At 51.4% G+C, this 16,020-nt stretch overlaps 1 long non-coding RNA gene across 1 annotated transcript; it reads left to right on the top strand.

The window, feature by feature from the left end:
- Positions 1-2,054: 2,054 nt before the first annotated feature.
- Positions 2,055-4,842, top strand: LOC111826320. The gene is made up of 2 exons (XR_002829611.1): positions 2,055-2,658; positions 3,295-4,842. It is a non-coding gene; the product is annotated as an uncharacterized LOC111826320 (long non-coding RNA).
- The last annotated feature ends 11,178 nt before the right edge of the window (positions 4,843-16,020 follow it).

Consider the following 16,020-nt stretch of genomic DNA (forward strand, 5'->3'; position numbering starts at 1 on the left):
ACGTGACTTGCCTGGCGTCACACAGCTGGAAGGGGTCATCAGGATTTGCTCCATCTGCTCCCCTGCCTCCCTCCAGAGAAGCAGGGGGAGACCCACGGCAGGCTGCCCGCAGACAGGAGGCCAGCTCATGGCTCACGGGGCCTGCCCGCAGGAATCTGAGGTCAGAGAGTTACGAGTTGAAATGTATCACCCCCAAAGAGATGTTGAAGGCCTAACCCCCAGCCCCCATGAGGATGACTTTATTTGGAAATAAAGTCCTTGCAGATGAGCATGTTAAGATGAGATCATTAGGATGGTCCCTAACCAGATACAACTGTGTTGTTACAAAGAGGAAACATTTAAACACAGAGAGAGACACGCACACGGGGAGAACGCCATGTGAAGACGAAGGCAGAGATCGGGGTGATGCGTGCACCAGTCAAGGATCACCAAAGCTGTCAGCAAACCACCAGAAGCCATGAACAGACATGGTACAGTCTCCCCTCTCCCCCCTCTCCCTTCTCACCTTCCCCCCACCCCCCAAATCTTCAGAAGGAGCCAGCTCTGCAGACACCCAGACCTCAGACGTCCAGCCTCCAGAGCTGTGAGACGATACATTCCTGTAGTTAAGCCACCTGATTTGTGCCGCTGGTAGGGCAGCCCCAGCAGACCGTACAGAGCATGTAGGGAAACCTGAAAAACTCCAGCCAAGGGGACAGCAGTCCGAGAAGATTTAGCCAGTTGTTCACGTTCAGGAATGGCTTGTAGCATGGCCCCAGGCAAGACCCCAGCCTCTGGCACAGGCCCTTTCCATCCCCTCAGCGCCTCCCCATTGCCTGCATTTTAACCGCGGCTCCTGGTTAAATCCTCCTTGGGGTTGTCATCCTGTACCCGCGCTGGCAATGCCCCTCGTTCAAAGGAGTGAGTTAGGATTGGGCATAACTTCTCGCCTGTGGGCTGAGTATGGAAGACATCTAGGATCGGAGTCTCACTAGCACACGGCCTGTCTGTGAAAGCTCACAGAGGATGCCCGGGGACACCCGTCTGCTAAGATGTGGGGGGACTCTTGCTTGTTCAGCGGCCCCCAAAGTCCAGCAGGATGTTGGCCCTGCCAGCTCCACGCGCAGCAGGGCGCGTGAATACGTGTGCAGTCAGCTCTGGGAACCGGCTGCCAGCCGGAGGCAAATGTTTGCTTGGCCCTCCTTACAAAGACAGCTGTTCTGAGGTGTGGAGGTGCCCTGTGGTCTCCCCGGGGCGCTCGCTGGGCTTTGGCAGAGAAGAGATCAGCTGTGGTCTGGCAGGGGACAGTGAAGGACTGTGTGAGGCTGAACGTGTCTTTATCTCAGCGCCAACGTAAAGGGAGCGGAGCAGGAGGCTCGGTAGTGGGGTGTGAGACCCACCTCTCTCCGCCCCTCCCCACTGAAAAGTCCTCCCTGTGCTCAGCGCGGTGAGATTCTAAAATCAAGGCTCGATCCCCTTGATCTAAACAAGTTAGAGGTTTCTTAAAATGCAAATAAAATAAAAATGCTCCCTGAGGTGAGGTAGGGTAGCCGTATTGGGCATTTATGTCCTGATGTCGAAGGCTTTCTCAGATCCTTCTGGGTGAGTTTTATTTGGAGAAGAAAGAAAAGAAAGGAACACGTGTTTTCAGAAAGGGGACCTTGTCGTTCAGTATTAGCTGTTGCCATTTAAAGAAAATTGTTTTCATGCTGGGCACCAATATGAGGCAGAACTGGACGCAGAACACCAGAGGAGGATGGTCGGAGAATGAGGGCGCCATGGATGTGGTGGAATGACACAGTTTCGGGTCTGACCCTCATTGGGCAAGAGCAGGAAACAGGTGCCAGTGTCCCTGGAAGGGGTCCATCTGTCTCCATGGCCCAAAGAAGGCCGTCAGGGACTGAGGAATGAACACAGCATCGAAATGAAAACTGTAAGTGTATGTTTACTGAACAGCAAGTTCTCCCTGTAGCTCTACTTGAGAAGACAATTCTAACCAGAGAGATGTGTGATAAACAGGAAAGTGTGTGTGTGTGTGTGTGTGTGTGTGTGTGTGTGTGTAACAGAATTTGTTGGGTAATAGAGGATTAATGGCTGGTATCATTAAGCCTTTGTGTCAGTAGTCAGAGTAGAAACAGAAACCACGCCAGGTGGTTTCAGCTGAGAGAATTTAATCTAAGGAATGGGTTGAGCACAGAGATAGTAACTGCAGGAAGCGAGCTGGGAGTTGGAAGGGGAGAGGCCGGTGTTATTAGAGTTTAGAAGCTGGAAGGAGGGACCCTGCAGAGCTGGGATTCAGATGACCAAGGACAGGTCACTGCCCAACTGATGCTGGCACCTTGGCCAGGGTGCATTGAGGCTGATAGAAAGATGCTGGCCTGGAACCAACTAGTTAAAGGCCATTGCTCAGCTGACACAAACACAGCAAGCAGAAGGAATGACCAGTGTCTTCCAGGATCCTCCCGCCTCCCAGCACCCCCACCTGGTTGACAAAGGAGAACAGCAGTTTGCAGAGTCCCAGTCCCAGCATCACCAGGCAGAGCTTTAAAGGCTGGGGCGGGGCTGAGGGACGACTGCATGGCTTTCCAACGTGATGCACCAACTGCTCCCTGGGCGTGTTCCTGCCACTGGGAGCAGGTACTCAAGTTCCTGGGGAAGCACCAGAGTTACATCATCCAGGTGAGTCTGTCTGAATCCTCCTTTTATAAACTTTATGCAGTTCATCTCCGTTTTTCCTAATAATTTCTTTCTTCAGACAGAGGGCAATGAAACTAATGATACCTGTTTCACATGGTGGTTGAGAAAATGAAAAGAGATGGTTTACTCTTCCCAGCACAGCATATGGCACTCACTACCTACTGTAGTGCAGGGATAGAAAAAAAAAAAAAAAACAAACCATAGTGGAACTGGAGAAAATCCTTAGGAAAAAAAAACATCAGGTCACTATAAACTTTATTATGCTTCCTGCTAGCGATTAAGCAATTAAAATAGCATTTGAATCATTAAACCCATTAAGAGGTTTCAGCTCAGTGAAAACAATCAGTTTCTCTCTTTAAGTGCTGGGAAAACTATTCCCTCCATTGAATTCAGCTGCAGGTACTACAACGGGTTGGTGTTCAGTGAGTAGTCTAGGAGCCTTGGGTGATTTTTAAAAAAATATTTCATTAATTTCTTTTACTTCCCGGAGATGCATTTGAGAAAATAAGGCTAGATTGCAGAAACAGAAGAAATTCCTGAAGGAATACAGCTCTGCAGATTTATGAATAACGCCGATGAAACTTTTCATCCACCTTGAAAATTAATCATTTGTTTCAGCAAAGAAGAGGGCAGCCCTGTCCCGCCTGCTTTCGTGGTTGCCACAGGCTGAGCCAGGAGCTCCTGGAGGCATGAGAGAGCAGAATGTTTCCACATGAGTCATGCCCATCCCAGACACTCCACCCGAACCACAGAGGGAGCAGAGCGGGGCTTGGCGTCCCGAATGCATTTCTTGATTCCCAGACTTAAACTGGGCCGGGCCCGAACGGCATTGAATTCCAAACCTGCAGTCCCGCCAGCCGCGTCGCCTCATGACTTCACTCGGCCCGTTGGCTCCCGGCAGTTGGTGTGACACGCTGCTGTCTTTCAGGGCCCTTTGCCGCATTTTCGCGCCTTCCCACTAATCCAGCCAGAGGCTCCTGCTCCGTGGCCGCATCCTTGGCCGGCCCCATTTGGGATTGATTTGGGTGCAACATCAGCCAGATTTCAGGCACCTGGCTGGGATGCGTGTCAGAGGTCCCATGAGCAACAAGAGCACCCCAGGATTTTAAGAAAAGCAGAGCCTGCTGCAGTCCATTTAACCTCGTCCTTTGCCCTGTTAGGTTTGGGCAAAGAATGGCCCAGGAAGGAGAAGGAGCCCGCCCAAGGGAACACAGCTAGCTGGTGGCGGCGCCAGAGCTAAAACACACCAGTAGCTCTGCTGACTTCCCGACCAGTGATCTGCATGCTTCGCAATGAATGATTCATTATGTATCTACTGCAGCGAATGCCGCTCCTCAGTGCTCGGGCACTGAAGGAAAATCCATTAATGGTCTTTGCTTGGCTAGATCTCACTCAGGCTTCCAAGCAAACTCCAACCCACCACCTCCGTTAGGACCTCCCTGACCAGGTAGAGTGACAGCGGAGAGAGCACCAGGCCCCGTCAGGGAGGACCTGGCTTTGAGTCTCAGCTCGCCTTCACTGTGCGTGGCCGTGAGCACCTGGCTTCCCCACACGGCCCTCTGAGCAGGCCCTCCAGGGAGCGAGGAGCCATGGTGAGCGGCTCCCATCCTCTCTCCCTGGCTTGTTCCTATTCCCTGGGGAAGTGCCCTCTGAAATAGGTGCAAATGGATGCAAACCTCATGTATTCCCCTCAATGCAGAGACAGTGTAGCTGGGAAAGGCAGGGCCCCTAGTAGAGGAGTGAAAAATAAGGAAAATGTATTTCTGCATCTCAGTTCTTAGCCATCCAGGTGTCTATTCTGGGGTCAGCAGTCTTCCTGAAGGGAGGTGTAGATTGTCAGCATAATCAGACTCACCTGATAAAAGCATAGGATATTTCAATTCACAGAAGGGAGCAGAAGCCTTCAGACCAATCACTGACATGGATTTCCACTCCTGCTGCTGCTGGGCAGTCTGCAATCTGTTTTCTAAGTCCATGGGGGCTTTACCAGTAGGCCGGAGCTCCGGGGAGAGTTGCGATGTTCTGGCAGCTGTACCCACAAAATTCTCATGTTTTCCAACATACACAGGGAACTCTGCACACATCTGCCTTCAGTTTGAAACAGCAGCAGCTGGGGGACAGCTGCTCGGGCCTGGGGTAATGGAGTCCATTGCTTCCTGGCATCCACCCTGGCCATTCTGTTCAAGTGCTTACAGTTCTGGGTGTATCACTTAACCTGGCCATTGTCACTAGAATTTCAGGGACCGCTCTTCAATTTAGGAGCACCGCCCATCCATTTTCCCCGGAAATGCATGATTTCACACTTGTTCTAGAAAGTTTAATTAGTCTCCCAGGAAGGGTCCTCTGCATTGATTGAAGGTTATGCAAGGCTTTGATGAGTTCCAAACCATTATTTGATGGTTTCACAGCAGACAACTCATGGGAAAGAGCAGACTGAACTAATACAGAATCGGTAAAGTGTAATTTCAGGTATTGATCATGGTACATCCTCTTTGCACTTTCTCTTACAGTTGCTTGTACATATTTTTCACCGGTTTTACCTGTCCCAAAACACACACATTAAATCCAATAGTTGCACTGGAGTTCACCTTTTGTTATTTTTTACATCATTCTGGGTTGTAGAACTTTACTTATTAATTTTTATCATGACTTTTATGTTCTAATGAACCAGTCCGTAGAGTTAAATGCATTTTATGAACTGGGATGTATGGCATACAAAAAAGTAACAACAAAAAAATGCAAGTTTAACAAGCACAAGAAATAACTTATTAATGCCCATCAGCTGACTTCAACCATATCCTTAACTGAATATGAGCCCAACTGACCAATATAAGCCTTGGGATCCCTTAAAAAGTATAACACTTATTAAAATGCTGTGGTGTTCCTGGAATAATATTTTATCTCGCATATCAAAATTTGTTACATTTATGTACATCAACTTATTTTTTTCTGAAACTGCCACACCATCTCCTGACCACTTGGTTGACCTGTGACAAGCAGTGGTCCAAAGACCACACTTTGAAAAGCAGTCAGCCTTCATGTCAAGAGCCCTAGAATCACTGACTTTTTGCTTAAAAGAAACTCTAGGAATCATCTACAATAATTTTCAAACATCTGGGCCATGTGAATGGTTAATTTATGTATCAGTTTGCCTGGGACATGGTGCCCAGATACAAGGTCAAACATTCTGGATGTATCTGTGTGGGTTTTGTTTTTTAAAAAAATCAGATTAACATTAACATCAATGGACTTTGAGTAAAGCAGGTTGCTCTCAATAATGTGGGTGGCTAGGGTTAGGGTCGTGGTTAGGGTTAGGGTTAGGGTTAGGGTTAGGGCTAGGGCTAGGGTTAGGGTTAGAGTTAGGGCTAGGGTTATGGCCTCACCCAGTCCGTTGAAGGCCTTAGTGAAACAAAGTCTGACCTCCCCCAATTCTACCAGCAGACAGCCTTTGGACTTGAACCTCAACATTGAGTCTTCCCTGAGTCTCTAGACTGACAACCATAATTACATGAGCCAATTTCTTGATATCTCTCTCCCCCACCCCATATCAGTTCTGTTTCTCTAGAGGACCCTAATTCAATGACTAAGGATGAATGTGTGAACCTGAGTCAAGCAGAAGAGAAAGGTGACTGAGAACATGCAATAATGAGAGTTTTTAATGAGAATGAAGAGGATCACCCTGACCTGGCCTCTCAGAGGGTTCAGTCTGCTCCAGAGCATGTCTGTGAGTTTCCAGACACTCTCACAGCATGAGAACACTGGAGATCACATGAGATTCCTTTGGCACAGGGTTAGGGTTAGGGCACAGGGTTAGGGTTAGGGTTAGGTCTAAGGTTAGGCACAAGGTTAGGGCTAGGGCTAGGGTTAGGGTTAGGGTTAGGGTTAGGGTTAGGGTTAGGGCTAGGGTTAGGGTTAGGGTTAGGGCTAGTGTTAGGGCTATGGTTAGGGCTAGGGTTAGGGTTAGGGTTAGGGCTAGGGCTAGGGTTAGAGTTAGGGCTAGGGTTAGGGTTAGGGTTAAGGCTAGCATAAGGGTTAGGGTTAGCATTATTATAGGTTTAGGGTTAGGGTTAAGGCTAGCATAAGGGTTAGGGTTAGCATTATTATAGGTTTAGGGTTAGGTTTAAGGCTAGCATAAGGGTTAGGGTTAGCATTATGGCTAGGGCTAGGTTTAGGGCTAGGGTAGGGTTAGTTCTAGGGTTAGGGTTAGGATTAGGTGTATGTTTAAGGTACAAGGAGCTCTGAGATGGCCCACCATGGGGAGTGCTATTGACGAGGGTGAAGGCTGTAACTGTTTTGAGGGGACACAAGACTGGGGTCAGCTGAGCCTGGCCTGGGGGATCTGGTCCCCACATGGTGGGTGGCTTCATGCTGACTTCAGGAAGATATGGGGTGGTGCCCTGGAAAGTGCATTTTAAACACCTACCCAGGTGGTTTTGAGTTAGATGAGGAGCAGGTCATGGGGAATCATTGAAAACACCAGGGCCCAGGAAGGCTGGAGTGTGTGGAGGGAGGCTCGAGGTCGCCTCCACCCGGGCACTGGAATGTGGGTGAGTGTTGGCTCAGGTCAAGGGCGGATGGGACCTGAGAGGTGAGGCAGATTTTTCTTCCTAGAGCCCAGGGACTCCTCTCTGTCCTCATTAGAGCCCTGAGGGCTGGGCTGTCTGAGAAGAGGAGGATGAGACAGAGGCGTGTGGCGGCTGCTGTGGGCTCTGGGCAGAGGGCAGAGGGTTGTTAGTACCCCTTTACCTTTTCCCGCTTTCCCTGAAGTGATGTAAGGGCCATCCATGAGTCCTTCCTGAATTCTGGTTCTGTCACCAACAGGTGAAAGGTGCTGATTTGGGGTGGGGAGAGAGAAAGAGAGAGAGAGAGAGAGAGAGAGAGAGAAAGGAAGGGGCAAGGAGCAAGGTGAAGACCTGCTTAACTGCTTTCCTACCGAAGTCTCTGTACTTAGCCACACCTTGTTTCCATGGGTCATTGGGCAGATATTCTGCACACCTTCACACACCCCAGGGGCTCAGAGAAATGTCACCCTCATCAGAATACGCTAGCTTTCAACCCACACAAAAGCCTAAGGAAGACAAATGGTGGGTTGGTAAGAGAGGCTGGGCAGGCTCGCAGCGCATGCTGGAGCAAGGAGGAGATGGAAATGTCACCGGCAAGCTGGCTCTGCTTTTCCCTTTCTCTAGGACGTGGCCCAGTTCAAAGGCTTAGCCTTAGGCAATGGACTAAGTTCCAGAAAGTAGACTTCCAAAGCCCCCTGTTGGAATCACCAAAGTCCTTGCCATGCAGACTCAGACGGGAACCAGAAAATAGGTTTAGGCTGAGATCTATGGCTGCCTGCTAGTCCCCTCCCCCCAGTACCCATTCTCCCCTACTTCTACTTCCTTAGTCATAAGAACACGTACAGGTCATAACCCCTACTTAGATATAGATTACATTCCCAGGTTCCCTTGTAGCTAGGGGTAGCCTTATGACCAACGTTTGGCCCATGGGATGTAAGAGGGAGTCTTATGTTTGAGGTCTTCATTTTCTCTTCCTGGCTGATTAGAATGTGGATGTCACCGCTGGAGCTCAAGCAGTTACTTTGTCCCAGGAGATGAAGGAAAATGAAGCACTTAAATAAGAAGAAGCTGGGTCCGTGACTATGGTGGAGCTAATGTACCAGCTCTTGTTTAATTCTGAACTTCATTTATAGAAAACAAGCAAACTGCAATCCTGTTTAAGACACTTGACCTAAAATTAACTTTTCTGTCACCTGGCAGCAGGAGGGGACGTAGGAAACATTCCAAATGTGAGCAGTACTAACAAGCTGTGGCTGGTCTGAAGCTGGAGGGGGCCATGTACCAAGGCACGCAGGCAGACCTGCGGGGCTGAGGCGGCCCCCAGCTAAGAGAGGTCCCGGCTGACAGCCAGTAAGGAGCAGGAGTGTTGAGTAAATGATGGTGCAGCCATTCACCAGACTACTACATGACCATTAAAAATGGGATGCATTTTTACTGACACAGAAAAATGCTCATAATATTTCGTGTTACATGTTCAGTGAAAAAAGGACTTATACGATAAGCATACGTGTGTCTGCAGTATCACATTAAAGTCACAACACGAATCTGTGAAACCTCCCTTTTTAAAGCTGTTCCAAACCTAAACTAAATCTGTACCTTGAGCTGCCATTCCCCTTGGAACTGGACGCAGTATTGCCAGTACAAGACATATTTGGTTATCTATATTAATAAAAGGCCCGTGACCGTAACGCCGTGATGCCGTAACAACCAAAGACCAGCACGGGTGGGCGGGGCTGTGCAATTTCGTGTGCTGGGCTTCTAGTTTTCTTAATAATTGCATCTTTCATGCCGGAAAAATTTCAGTTTCAGGTGGCTGTCTTTCCCCATCCTTTTTCCAAGGTGGATGGCAACTAAGTTCTTGGGAGAAAGTCCACCCTGGAGGCTGTAGCTGGCGAGCACCCTTAGGGACATAGAAAGCACTTGGGGGTTCTGTGCTGCTCTGGGGCCAAGGAGGCTCAGGGGACTCCCCAGGCTCTGCTGCGTGCACATGCCTGGCAGTTGTTTCCATTTCTACCCACTGATTCTTCTCTTTTAGTTCACCCTGGAAGCCGACAGAGGACCTCTCTGCTTTCAAAAGGAGCGCAGGGGGAAAGGAAGGTTGGGTGGGAGAGTTCGAAACTGCTGTTTAGTTCTAGGGAAATTTGGCAAGGCCGATGGGGAGTCCTCAAACCAAAGTCCCCCATCCCAGCATCTGGCCTGCCTGTGTCCCTGCCACACTCACTCATCAGCTGGGAGCCGTCCGAAGAAAGACTGGTCTCCATGGGAACCCAGCGATGGATTTCCCAGCACAGCAGCTGCGGCGTTGGTCACTTATAAATAACAAGATTAAAAACATTTCCAAAGCATTACATTATCCAGATTGAAAGAGAGGTCAGTTTTTTTGAGAAAGCCACGTACAGCCGAGACGGAATATAATACCTTTGGTTGCTGGAAATTCTTCTTTTGTTCACTTTTGTTCACCATTCCCTTCTCCAGGCTGCAGCTGACACTATCCCTTGAACTCAAACAGTTTACACTTGGGTGGGGAGAGAGGTATTAATCATTTTCAAATGTGTAATTTGTTGCAAGTATCTTTATATGTGCATATGCATGTACATTTTAAAGATAAATGGGGCCATGTCTTAGTCACTTCCTATACATCTTTTTATTGAATTCTTTAAATCGTGGTGGACTTTTGTCTGTATAAGTAGGAGTGCTGGCGAGGATGACAATCGAACGCCTCTGTGGCCGTGACATTATTTAAAGTGTGTCTGTTGCCCAGCTCGAGCGCTAGCCTTCCTGTGACCCCCCCTGTGAGGCCGGCTGCGAGGACAGCATGAAGGGATCTGAATATGCCACCCCCAGTGCGCCCCGGGGCATAAGGCTTATTTTGGGCTGAAGGCAATTGAAACAGCAGACTGACAAAGAGGCTCTCCTTGACCCAAGGTTAGTTAGCAAACCTGAGCCCTCTGCTCGCGTCGGCCTACTTCCATGTTTGTCCCAACGTTGTCCAACTTTGGCTAGAATGCTGCGAAGTCCGTTTCCTCAGAGTCCGCACCTCCCCTGTCCGGTCCCCCTCGTACCCAATCAGGGGAGGTCTGATCACCTTCAGCAAGAAGCCTCAGGTCAGTGCAGTGAGGACCCCCTGACCCCTGAGTTTCCTTGTTCGGAATCTCCCATCCAGTGCCCCCACCCTGCTTCCTGGCCATGAAGTCCACTTCTTTTCAGAATTGAGCTCTACTCTATCCTGAGGACTCTCTCCCCTGTGGCAGTTTTCCTGAATATAATCTCTTCTGGCCACTTTACTGTCCAGCTCTGATTTTTCTTTCATGAGAACAGACAAGACAAGCAGGCCAGAGTCTCCCTCTGAGGAGGTGCGCCCTCCCCTGGCTCGTACCTGGAAGGGCAGAATCACCTGCGTCACCAGAGAGCACTCTGGACTCTTATTGTCCAGGGACTCACAGGCGGGAGCTGGAGCCGGGGCTGACGTGTCCTCGCTGCCCTGGGTACAGGTGGCTGCTGATTGGCTGGTCTGACAGTTCCTTTGACCCCAGTTTGGTAAAACAGGTCGGCCACAAAATGCACAATCCCAGCCTCTATCGCCTCTGCTATCGAGGCGATGGCTAGCCCCAGAGTCATCATGGACCCATTGTGTCTAACTTTTATTTGTCTCGATCCCCCTAGTCGAGTCCTTAAGGGCTAGTGTCCTGCCTTCTTCGTCCCTCAGTGACTTCCACAGATTTCTTTGTCCAGGGAGCACCCATGAACTGCCACTGCCCACCACCCCCACCAGAGCTGGAGGCCAAGCCCCCAGACTTTATTAGGACACTGAGATGCTCTTACCTCGGGCCCTTGTGTGGGGGAGCCCCCCTCGCAGTTGGGAGGGAAGGCGCTGTAGAAATGGACTTTCTAACTCTGACCACAGCCGTGAAGTCAGTTCCCAAATGCGTTTCCCAGCTGCTCCCTCCGCCGGGACCACAGGCCACATGGCAACGGCTCACCCAGCAGGGAAGCCAAGGCGCTCGCGCTCATCTCCTCTGCGAATCTAACTCTCCCGGAATTTCAGGAACATCTGCAAGGTTCATTTCTCCCCGCCGAGTACGGAAGAGAAAAAGGCCCATCCTGGCGCTTGTCAGAAAGGAAAGACTTTCCGTGGAGCGGGGCCATTTGCTCCTGAATAGCCATGCAGATGAAATCACCAGGCAGCTGGAGTGCCCGCGGCCAGGAGGCATCTGGGATCCGAGGCCAGGCCTCTGCCAGGTCCCATCCTGGCAGCTGGGAGGGTGCAGGGCAGAGCGTGGAACAGTCCCTGTCTGTTCCCGGACCCTAAACACAGAAAAGGGAGTGAAAGTAAAGCAGGAGCGATGGGGGGTCTGAGGACTCCTAGACTGAGACCCGGACGGCAAGTCAGGAAGATGATAGATCCTGACCCTGGTTCACATCTTCAAGGCCCAGCCGGCATAGCTGTGGTTGAGCATCCACCTATGAACCAGGAGGTCAAGGTTTGATTCCTGATCAGGGCACATGCCCGGGGTTGTGGGCTTGATCCCCAGGGTGGGGTGTGCAGGAGGCAGCCAATCGATCAATGATACTCTCTCATCATTGATGTTTCTGTCTCTCTCTCCCTCTCCCTTTCTCTCTGAAATCAATAAAAAATATGTTTTTTTAAAAAAAGAATAAAGGACCCACTCTTTGTCCTCCATCCAGAGGCAGCATGAGTCCACCTGAGACATTCATTTCGACATCACAGCCTTCTTCTTTGGTCCTTCTCAGAGGGGCGGGGTTTATTTGGGGTTTCTAAATTTTATTTTACATGCCCGTCCTTCCTGAAAATCATCACAATCCTAATATATACCCAGAGCCGGAAGTCAGACCGCAGAGAATGGTTGCAGTCACCCGATGGGTAACACGGTAAGTGGAGGATTCAATTCTCATTGACTCATAGTTCAAAACGAAGGCTCTCCTGGTGTATACTGAATCATGTGTCATGAACAATTATAACTGCACCTGAATTGTGTCCCTGAAAAAGACAGACAAATGTGACCTTATGTAGAAATAGGGTCTTGGCAGACATCATTAAGATGTCAGTTAAAATGAGGTCATACTTACATACATGGTAGGAAAAAGTTAAGGATTTGGGGATGAGGTTCTCCTGAGTTAATCAATGACAAATATCCGTATAAGAGACACACGGGGAGACAAACAGAACAGGAGGAGGCAATGTGACCACGAGGCAGAGACTGGAGTGATGCGGCCACAGGCCAAGGAGCACCAAGGCATGCTGGGAAGCCACAGGAAAGGATTTTCCCGAGGCCCCTGGCGGGGTGCGGCCCTGCTGACACCTGATTTCAGACTTCTGGCCTCCAGAACTGTGAGAACATACATTTCTGCTGCTTTCAGTCACTAAGTTTGTGGCAGCCACAGGAATCCAATATGGTCAGTTTTTTAAATGTTGTAATTTGTTAGTTCTGCTCTCATCTGAATAAATAATTACTTCCATACTTAATTGTGCATTCATAGCCAGTATTCTTCTTCTTAGAGAGGGTTTTGTAAGTTTCACCAGCTTCAGACTCCATGCGCGTTGTTAATATTTCGGGTATGAATTTAGTCCCAGGACACCAAAGTGAAATTCAACATCATGTTCCTTCATCTGTTAAGGACAGCTCTCTCCCCCTTCCAAGGGCCATACAAGAATCCAAAGAGCTTAGATTTGGAAACGGGAACTTTGGATTGAGTCCTTCGGGTCCCCTCGGAGGTGTGAGTCAGAGGCTCCACCGCCACTGGTTGGCTACAAACGAGGCTGGAATCCAGGGTCCTGCCTCCACACTCGGTGCTCGGGCGCCAGTAGCAGCGTCAATCCGTGGCACTCTTACTGTGGGCCCAGCCCAGCTCTCGGCACTGACTCCTTCACCCTCATGTCAACCCTAGAAGGTACAGTCTTGGAAAAGCTTGAAGGAAGACCCTCAGCTGAGGGCTCGAGGCGAGTTGTGTAGCTGGAAGGTGACCTCAGAAAGCGGACGAGGGGCGTTAGGGACAGGAGACCAGGAGAGGGTGCTGATCAGCGGTGCTGCTCACCGTGGGATAAGTACAGTCTATTCCTGCGAGGACAGTCTAGAACCGTGTAGAACCCACAGCAGGTTTATTCACCAAGGGGCAAGAGCAGCCATTGGTGGGGGGAGGAGCGGGAGGGCATGCGGCCGAGGCCGGCAGTGCCTGCCACTAAACTGCTACGAGTTTTAACCACGTGCCCAGGGTCACAAACAACAGAGCTGGGTATAAAAGCCTGGTGAGAGCTTGCACTTGCTGCCACCAGCTGCCGTCCCACCCTGTCACCTGCCCCATCGTCCCGGCTTCATCCCTGCCCGGGAATCCCGCAGGCTTTTCTCTCCCGCCCTCCCACCCTGCCCTGACCACACTCCTCTGGCCTCCGGTGCCCCAAGCTCTAAGAGCTCCCTTCTCTGGGCTCTGCCTTCCCCCTACACAGGGCATGATGCTGGGTTCAGCATAGCAGGCGGCAGACCTGGGCTCCAACATCGCAGCCTGCAGGCCCCCTGCCCCACCACTTGGGGCTCCCAAAGCCTAGGCAGGGTCCGAGGATCTGTACTTCTGCCCAGTGCCTGGGTGATGCCCCTGCGGGTGAGGCCCTGTGCTGAGCGCCACTGCCCCCCCTCAGGACGGCTGTCCCCTGGCCCTGCCCCCCTGGCGTGTGGGTCTCAGGAGCAGAGCAAGCTGGCGATGGGAGGGGGCAGAGTTCCCAGAACTGGATCTCAGGTCCCCGATGGGGAAACCAAGTCCAGGCGGCTACGCAGGGTGGCCAAGGTCACTTCTGGAGTTCTGAGCTTGGAACCAAAGGGGGCGATGGGCTCCCGGCAGAGGAGGTCACCCGGCCACCTCCGTGGGCCTGCCCTGGAAGGAGAGGGCCCGGGAGGGCAAGGACTAATCAGAGGAGGGGACTGAGCCAGCCTCACCCCCTTCCCCAGAAGGCGGGACCCTTGCCCTGCATGGCCCCACCCCATCGGAGGAGGGAAATGCTGGCCCTCTCGGTCTCCTGCTAACCAGTCTCCCAGACACCCAGGAGGAAGGAAGCGGGTCCGGAGAATGAATGGGCCTTTCAGGAGAGCTGAGGGAAGTGGCAGTGCTGGGCCGATGAATTATTGACTTACCCCTGCATTTATGTGATCCTCAAACAGAGCGCCAACTCAGGGAGCTGTTTATTTTAAAAACGCAATTAAAACAGTTAAATATTATTTAGTGCTGCATAAACGGAACCTCTCGTGGAATGAACGCCTCTACAAAGTTTGATATTAAATGTGTCCGTTACGATTTGGAGATATTTATAGGTGCCTACTTCGTGGCAAACCCCGGGAAAGCAGTGGTGAGCCAAAGTCCCCGCCCATTTTGTCCAAATGAAAAATCACACGTGAGTGTGTGCGCGCGTGTGTGTATGTGTGTGCATGTGTATGTGTGCGCGGGTGTGTGTGCAGGTGTGTATGAGTGTGCACGCACACACACGCGCGTGTGTTTGGGTGTGTGTATGTGTGTGCACGTGTGTGGGGGGGGTATGTGCGTGCGTGTGTGCGTGTATGTACTAGTATGCGTGTGTGCATGTCTGTGTGTGCGTGCGTGTGTGTGCGTGTGTGTGTATACTCCCTCTGTTTCGTAGGACGGACAGCCCTCACTGCTCTGCTCCCTCCATTGCTCCGATTCCCTTGCACCCTTGAAATGTTGCCTCTGTCACCTCCCCAACACCAGAGCCACGTGCATTCTGTGTGCAGTCAAACCACGCTGCCCCACTGTCATCGTATGCTTTCCACTTACCTCATCCACACCGCACGTGTTCAGCACAGATCCTGCTGTAAAAAACAAACACACATCTCCATCGCAGCTGAGCATGAAGCTAAAAAATAAAATCAGACGTGGATTGTTCAAAAAGATGAATTTTCATAGACTGAATGGGGGCGGAGGGGCGCCTTAAGCAATTGGAAAACCATTTATATAGAAGCACTTGAATGTAGTTTTTGTTGGGTGACAGCGCCCTCTGTTGGTCCCTTTGAGGAAAACAGGCAGCGTTGGCCTTGAGAGCTGGATGTTAGGGGAGAGCTATACACCCAAGTCCTGGGGGGAAACCGCCGTTTGTTTGAAGGCGTTTCTCAGGTGTCTGTCCCCAGGTGCCCTCCATTCCCCCCAGCACCTGCGGCAGCCACATGTCTCAGGGCCCGCCTCCCAGCCTGCTGCTCCCGGGCTGCCCAGAGCTCCCCGACAGATGCTTCCCTCGTCCTCCCATCTCTGCTGCTGCCTTCCTCATGCCCCTCGCTGTTGTCCATTCTCCCCTGCGAGGACTGAGAACACCTCGCCTGGTAGATGGCAGGTGCTCTGTGCCCTCTCACAGTCTGGGACCCCTCGGGAGATAATGACCTGCTGGCTTAGGCCCGCTCCCGGGTGGCAGAGGGCACGCCCAATCCCTAGGTGCCTGCCCCGCAGCCCCTGGTCGGGCTCAGAGCAGGGCCGATTGGGGAGTTGGGGCACCGCCCCCTGTCATGCACAGAGCAGGGCGAATCAGGGGGTTGTGGCGCCACCCCTGTCACATACAGAGCCGACTGATCAGGGGGTTGGGGCGCTGCCCCCTGTCACGCACAGAGCAGGGCCCATCAGGGGGGTTGGGGCTCCGTACCCTGTCACACACAGAGCAGGGCCCATCAGGTGGTTGGGGAGCTCCCCCCTGTCATGCACAGAGCAGGGCGGATTAGGAGGTTGTGATGCCACCCTCAGTCACGCTCAGGGTAGGGCCAATTGGGGGGTGGGG

This window comes from Myotis lucifugus, unplaced genomic scaffold (genome assembly GCF_000147115.1).
Source record: "Myotis lucifugus unplaced genomic scaffold, Myoluc2.0 scaffold_68, whole genome shotgun sequence".
Lineage (NCBI taxonomy): Eukaryota > Metazoa > Chordata > Mammalia > Chiroptera > Vespertilionidae > Myotis > Myotis lucifugus.